This window comes from Miniopterus schreibersii, assembly GCF_964146895.1.
Source record: "Miniopterus schreibersii genome assembly, chromosome: 20".
Taxonomy (NCBI): domain Eukaryota; kingdom Metazoa; phylum Chordata; class Mammalia; order Chiroptera; family Miniopteridae; genus Miniopterus; species Miniopterus schreibersii.
In genome coordinates this window covers 15,843,956-15,852,048 of record NC_138122.1, presented here as the reverse complement: position 1 = coordinate 15,852,048, position 8,093 = coordinate 15,843,956, and the positions used below count along the sequence as shown (strand labels likewise).

Genomic DNA, 8,093 nt, shown 5'->3' with positions numbered 1-8,093 from the left:
CGCACCCTATCTGGGGCAAGGAGGTGACACGCCCCCAGAGGGATCCCAGAGCCGACGTCAGTCCGGGGCAGGAGGCGCCCCCACCTCCAGGCCTCATCCCAGGGGCTCCCACAGGTTCCCACAGGGCAGTGCAGGGGGAGGGCCTAAAGGACACTGGAGCAAGTTCCAGGGAACGCCAAGATCCCCTTCCAGCAAAATGGGGGAACTTTCTATAAACTTCGTTCAAACTTCTTAGGTGGCCCTTTCTTCCCAAGGGATCCCCAGCCCCCTCCCCTTGACCTTGAGCACAGGCTGTGCCTGCCAGTGTTCACCAGCTGATAGGAGAGCGCTCGTGTGCCAGATGGTTCCAGCCTTCAAGATGGTCTGGAGGGTTAGATAAGATGATCGGCCGGGGGTTTGCCTGCCACTGCACGCCCAGCGTTGGCTGGCGGGAGTATTGTTTCATACTCACTACTCCTGAGGCCGTGGCCAGAGCAGCGAGCTGCAGGGGTGGAGATCCGGGCATGGCCTCCCTGGGAACTCCTGGGTAGGATCCACAACCCGAAGGTGGGGAGTGGGTGGCTGTGGGCAGATGGACGCCTGGGGTGGGATTGTAGAGTGGTGGGGAGGCCAAAGGGCAGTAGGCGGCTGTCGCAGGTGTACAGGATGCCACCTGAGAGTCAGGAAAAGGTCACAGGGGGAGGTGAGAAAATTCAAGTTGGCTGGGCAGAAATTTTCCAGAGAGCAGGTGGAAGGTGAAGGTAAAGGCGGGGGGGGGGGGGGGGAATCTGGAGGGCAGAGGCCACCAGAACCTTTGCCCTCTGCCCTCCCTTGGGTCAAACCAAGTCTTAGGCTTTCGTTGACCAATCTGGTGGCCACAAGCCATATGTGGCAGTTGAGCTTAGGGAATGTGGCTTGTCACTAGTGAAAATGGAGATGTACTGTAAGTGTAAACTACACATCAAATTTCAAAGACCTCGTATCAAAAAATTTAAATATTTCATTAATATCTTATACTGATTACATGTTGAAATGATAATATCTGTGGATATATTGTGTTAATAAGATATATTGCTAAAATTAATTTTACCTGTTTCTTTTGATTATATAAAAATACAAAAATCTGTTAAACAAGAAACAGAATTAAGGCATTAAGGGTGGTAGTTGCTGATGTGAATTTGGGAAACATCAAATGTACAAAAATTGATACCTTTATAAAGAATGCATGCAAATTGATGAGAAAAACAGTAAAGCACTAAGAAATGGACAAAAGACTCAAAACACCAATTATCAGAAGAGGGGATGCAAACAAGTGAATAAATGCTCAGCCTCCGGGTGTCACCAAAGAAATGTGCGTGCAAATAACTAGGTGCTTTTTTCCTTCACCAAATCAGCAATAAAACAAAAGAAACAACACACACGCAAAACCTTTCTAAAGTAATAATAGTAAAGTTAGTTAGAAGTTGGTGAAATGGAGATTCAGACATTGGTTCAGCTTTCCTGGAAAACTATTTGACAATACCGTCAGGATCCTTCGATAGCTTACCACTTTGCCTAATAATAGTCCAACGAACGGGAAATATTTTCCTCTTAAAGTTGTTTGTGCATTGTTAATAGGAAAATTGGAAACAATTTTTCAGGAAACCACGGTGCTTAATGAGGTTGAGGAAGAGTTTAAAACAACATGGAAAAAAATACCACAAAATAGCCTGGCTGGTGTGGCTCAGTGGGTTGAGCGTTAACCATGAACCAGGAGGTCACAGTTCAATTCCTGGTCAGGGCACATGCCCCGGTTTCGAGCTCGGTCCCCGGGGGGGGGGGGGGGCAGCCGATCAGTGACTCTCTCTCATCATTGATATTTCTATCTTTCTCTCCCTCTCCCTCTCTCTGAAATCAATTTTTAAAAAAACATTAAAAAAACACACAAAATAATTTGGGAAAAAATAGGATCATACTATATATGCCATAAGCTTTTGGAATGTAAAACAAAGTTGACTTATTAAAGAAGGGCCAGACAGGAAAAAAAAATTGTCCACAACTTTCCCCAGTCTCTGAGGGGTAGGAAGTCATATTTTTGAAATGCCACAGGTAGCAAGTCGCCTCCAAAGAGAAGTCTTTATTTAACCAGCATTTACAGGTGTCTTCTATGGGCCAGAACCTGTCCTAAGGGCTTTGTAAATATTAGCTCAGGTAATGGGAGCCACATGGGTAACTTTATTATTTTTTTAAATTTTATCCAACTACAGTTTACATTCAATATTATTTTGTATTAGTTCCAGGTGTAGAGCATAGGGGTTGAAAATCATATACTCTACAAAGTGTTCCCCCGATATTTCCAGTACCCACCTGGCCTCATACATAGTTCTTACAACACTGATTATATTCCTTGCGCTGTACTTTATTCACATCTCCATGGCTATTTTGCAACTGCCAATTTTTACCTCTTAATCCCTTTACCTTTTACTCCCAGTCTACCAACCCCCCTCCTCTCTGTAAACTATCAGTCTGTTCTCTGTATCTATGAATCTGTTTTAATTTTGTTTGTTCGCTAATTTTCACACATAACTTTAAATAACTTTAAATTCTCTTTAAATTTTAAATCTACATTTAAAAATTTTAATTTTAATAATATACTTTATTTAATAATATACTTTATTTAACATAATATAGTCAAAATATTGTCACTTCAATATAATCAATATCACTAACAAATACGATAAATTTATGATTAATAATAAGATATCTTGCTTTTTTTTTGTACCAAGCCTTCGAACTCCAGTCTTTGAAATCCACCTTTCAGTGTGCATTTAACATAGTAGCACATTTCAATTCTCACTAGCCACACTTCAAATGCTCAAATAGTCACATGTGGTGTTATGGGTTGAATTGGGTTCCTCCCACAAAAAATTCCTATATTGAAGTCCTAATCCCCAGTACCTAAGAATGTGACCTTCCTTGAAAACAGAGTCATTGCAGGTGAAATTAGTTAAGATGAGGTCATAGTGGAGTAAGGTGGGCCCTTAATCCAATATGACTGGTGTCCTTATGAAAAGGGGAAATTTGGACACAGACGTGCACACAGGGTGAATGCCATGTGCAGATGAAGGCAGGAATTGGGGTGATGCTTCTACAAACCAAGGAAGCCAAAGATTGCCAGCAATCCATCAGAAGCTAGGGGAAAGGCGTGAACATATTCATCACAGCCCTTGGAAGGAACCAAGCCTCTTGACACCTTCTGAGAAGTCCAAGATCAGAGAACACATTTTATTGTTGAAGTCACTCAGTCTTGGGCTTATGGGACAGTGCAGTGTTAGCTCATTTAATCTTCCAGACACGTTCTGAAGTAAGCACTATTTTTACCCCTATTTATGAACCAGGAAACTGAAATTAAGGAGCCTCCTGAGGTCTCACAGCCAGCAGGCAGCAAAGCCAGGACTGGGACTCAGGCAGGCTGGTGCAGGGCCAAGTGCTCACCAATGCCATATTCTTCTGTCCTCTCAGCTCCGTGGTTCCAGGTCACCCTCAAGTCCCTGTCTTTCCAACACAGCTATTGCTGGATGTGGAGGACTTTTGCTTTAACCATCTGGGTGCCAGTGGTTTGGGAGACAGATGACTCCTCTCTTCCATGGCGTGCCCATCTCCTCCCACCTTCCAAAAGATGACTTGTTCCCTCACTGCCTCATGACTCGTGGGCTGAGAAGTTGGACTGCAGTGATGGTGTTGCCATGGCATGTAACACTAATTTCACACTTCCCACTCACTGCAGTGCCTCTCCCACCTTCCAGATACGCTGAAAACTACTGGCATCTCTTGATGGCCACAAGTGCCCTTCTTGCAGTCCTAATTCAAACCTGTAATCTGCCAACTGAAGGAAACTCTGTTGGGTGAATGGCATCTTCATTTTTTGGGTGAGATCAGGCTTTGCAGGAGTCCCTGCCTGCTTTGCCCCACTTTATGGTTATCTAGCTGGACATCTAGCTGGACAGATGCCACTGGATGCTTCTCCAAATATGTAGGAGTGAGCTTGGATTACCCTGGGGGGAAGGATTGGGAGGGAGTGTCTGCCTGACACAGATGTCCAGGGCAAGGGTGGCCTCATACCTGGCTGACTTGGGAGGTAGAGATTAGGCTCTAGGGCAGCTGTGGGATGGTTTCCTTGGCTCCCCCAATTCTAGGTGACCCAGGGAAAGATGAGGCCTGGTATGGCCACATCCCACCATACTCTGCTCTCACAAGGGCCTGGGAGAGAGAGCGATGGCCAAGGGAAGCCTGACCCAATACTCCCAAAGACCTGACACACAAGGGGAAAAGCTGGGTTAGGGGTCTGGGGCCACAGATAGATTTCTTTCCCTACAAAATCCAGGAGGTCACTGGCATTCCCAAGCCACAGAACATCAAGTGGGCAGGGCAGTGTATGGAGCTATCTGTCTCCCTTTGCTGCTCCTGATCTATCACAGGGCCTTTGCACATGCTATTCCCTCTGACTTGAACACTTCCTTTACTTCCTCCTCCTGAACTGCCTAGTTATTGCCATCTATGATCCCCCAGTTAAATGGTCAAACAGGACCCTCGTTCTCCTTTGCGAGTATTATTCTCATTGAACACTGTGTGTTTTGGCTACTTGACTCACTCCCTTACCGGTCAGCCCCATGAAGGTGTGGGCCACATTTGTTGTGCATTGTACCCATGTGCCCATTTTACACATGTGGAAACTGAGCTTCAGAGGCTGGTAAGAGCCAGAGCGAGGATTTGAACCCTTAACTATCTACACTCAAGGTTTAGATGCTTAACCACCACCTGTCCTGGCTTCCTGAAGGCAGAGTGTTCTAGCTGAGGTCTAAGTAAGAGCACTGCACTGGGGAGGAGGGTTCTGGAATGTCACCCAGAGGAGATGGTATTTGAGTTGGGTCTCTAAGGTGGGGATGGGGAGAAGATGTTCTAGATGGAGGTAACCACCCAAGGAAACTTACGGAAAGGGAAGAGAGATGCTAGGAGGGTAGGGGCCTCAAAAAGATTGAGATCAGGCGATGAAGGAACTTTAGGCAGTGCTGGGGACTTTGGTCCATGTGCTAATCAAGGTGGGGAGACTTTGAAGGTTTTAGAGGAAGAGACAGACGTGATTCCACCTGTGCCAGGAAGATAACCCTGAGTTCAGTATGAAGAATGACGGAGACAACAGACATTTGAAGCAGGGAAGCTAGTTAGGAGGCCACTGTATAAATTCATGGTAGATGTGGGGGAGGCCTGGGGAGGAACAAACAGTGAGTAAGGACAGATCAGAGCCTCACCTCTGTTTGGGACGGGGGAGGGTGAACCTGGAGTGGATGCTTTGAGTAGGACGACAGTGTAAGAGGAAGCAGGCGGGACCAGCTGTGGACACCGCCATTATCTGGCCAATGGCTCTGGCCTTTGGCCTGTTCCCAAGGAGACTGTGTCAAGGACAGATGTTAGAGTGGATGAGGTGATGTGTGGGTTGGGGTAAACCATGGGCCAAGGGGCCAGACCCAGGGAGACCCCTCTGTCCTTGCCTTGACTTCCCAGTGCCCTCCCCTTGTCCCCTGGGCTTGCTTCTTCAGCAGTCCGCCCCACCCCAGCTCCTTTGAATCATCTGTGCAGGACGACAGGGCAGAGTCGTGGAGGACGAGAGGAACCAGACCATGGGTTTTGAATCAGGTGAGTAAACTCGTTATCAAAAATCTGGAATAGATTGTTGCGTAGGGGTGGGTGGTGAGCTCTTAAAAACGAAGGCAGTGAGTCCTGGAAGTGTAAGGAAGGCCACCAAGAGGAATACCTGCTGAATACCCACATTTCCATTTTTGGACAGGATTTCCAGCAAAGTGGCGAATTAGGGAAATAATATGGCTGTCGTCTGGGGCTACCACATTTACAGCAAGCTTGGGGAATGTGTGTGAACAGTGGATAATTAGGCAGAATCTCTGCTGATGACACAGCCAGACCCAGGGCCTGACACAGGACAGGGTCATGTAGTGGGGCTGTGGGGCCTGCGGGGCTCAGTGAGAGGCCGGGTCTGAAATTTTACTCAGGAGCTTGGATGGAGACCCAGACAGTAAACAAGTTCTCAGATACCCTCACACTGAGAAAGAACATGTGTGTATGAGACACAATCGAGGGTCAAAAGTTCTTTCTAGATGGGGAAAGCTGTGAGGTTAAATTTCAGTTCAGAGCCACAGTTGCACAGCTGCTTGCTGGGCAACTGTAGTAACCACGTCTTTTATTTTCTATGTTCTGATGCTATGACATCTGGGGCCTTGCTGATTCTGGAGGGACTGCTCCTCCCAGGAACAGTCAATTCCTAGAGGTGGTGAACAACTTGCCCATGAGTGTGTTTTTAAATATATATATATATTTTATTGATTTCAGAGAGAGGAGGGGAGAAGAGAGAGAGAGAGAGAGAGAGAGAGAGAGAGAGAGATCAATGATGAGAGAGTCATTGATCGGCTGCCTCCTTCATGTCCCCTGTTGGGGATCGAGCCCACAACCTGGGCATATGCCCTGACTGGGAATCGAACCATGATCTCCTGGACCATAGGTTGGCGCTGAACCACTGAGCCATGCCCACTGGGCTAGGAGTGTGCTTTTTAAATATAAACCAACTAATATAGAGCCGACACTCCAACCACCACCTATATTGAGCTCTCACACTTGGGACCCCTACAAACTTGGGAAAATGTTTGCCACAGATATGACAGGAAAGGTCAATGTGCTTAATATGTAAAGAGCAGTTATAAATCAACAAGGAAAATACTTTTCTAGAAAATGGGTGATATCAACAAACAAAAAAGTAAAGCATTAAGAAAAATTCTAATCTCACTGGTCAGAAAAGAAATCCAATGCAAAACAATAATAAATATCATTTTCCATTTTAAAGATGGCAAGAGCCTTTTAAATTTTAATGGGCAGCCTTCTTCCTGATTGACTGGTCTTACCACTTTTGCTTCAGTGCTGCAAGATGTCTTCAGGAAATGCTAAAATTGGGCACCCTGCCTCCAACTTTAAAGCCTCAGCTGTTATGCCAGATGGTCAGTTCAAAGACATCAGCCTATCTGACTACAAAGGAAAATATGTGGTGTTCTTTTACCCTCTTGACTTTACCTGTGTGCCCCACGGAGATCATTGCTTTCAGTGATAGGGCAGAAGAATTTAAGAAACTGAATTGCCGAGTGATTAATGCTTCTGTGGATTCTCACTTCTGTCATCTGGCATGGATCAACACACCCAAGAAACAAGGAGGACTGGGACCCATGAACATTCCTTTGGTGTCAGACCCCAAGCACACCATTGCTCAGGACTATGGAGTCTTAAAGGCTGATGAAGGCATCTCATTCGGGGCCTCTTTATCATTGATGATAAAGGTATCCTTCGCCAGATCACTGTAAACGACCTTCCTGATGGCCGCTCTGTGGATGAGACTCTGAGACTAGTTCAGGGTTCCAGTTCACTGGCAAACATGGGGAAGCATGCCCAGCTGGCTGGAAACCTGGCAGTGATACCACTGAGCCTGATGTCCAGAAGAGCAAAGAATATTTCTCTAAGCAAAAGTGAGCACTGGGCCATTATAGGCTCATGTGGCAGTGTACTGTCATGAGAACAAAACCTGTAAAAGACTATTTTCATGCTTAGCCCAGATGTGGCCTTTTTTGTAGGGTTTGGGAAGTCAGCCTTTCTTCCTCTGGAGGAAATGGTCTGAACTTATTATGGAGGAGGCCCACTGATGTGTGCAGTCGTGGGACATCACCTTTGATCTTTTATAGTTTCTATTAAACTTGAATTGAGGGGGAAAAAATTTTAATGGACAATCTTGGCAAGCATGAGGGGAAATGGGCCCATTCAAACATAGATGATCTATGTGGAGCACTACACTGTAAAAGGGATCAGAAGTCCTAAAATGTGCATTCTTCTTTGGAAAAACAACAACCCTCCATTTTTAGGATTTTATCCTATGGGGGAAAATGTGGATGTGTACAAAGGTTTATCTATAAGGATCTTCACTACCGACTTTTCCATAATGATAAAAATATTACAAATAACCTAAATTTAGAACTTTACCAAAGTGGAAAAATGTTTATCACATAACAAATGATTCCAAAAGGTTA

The 8,093-nt window shown here is 45.6% G+C and overlaps 1 pseudogene across 1 annotated transcript; it reads left to right on the top strand.

The window, feature by feature from the left end:
• The first annotated feature begins 6,904 nt into the window (after positions 1 to 6,904).
• LOC308549887 (peroxiredoxin-1 pseudogene) lies at positions 6,905 to 7,542 on the top strand (annotated as a pseudogene). Its single transcript has one exon. The product of its transcript is annotated as a peroxiredoxin-1 pseudogene (transcript).
• The last annotated feature ends 551 nt before the right edge of the window (positions 7,543 to 8,093 follow it).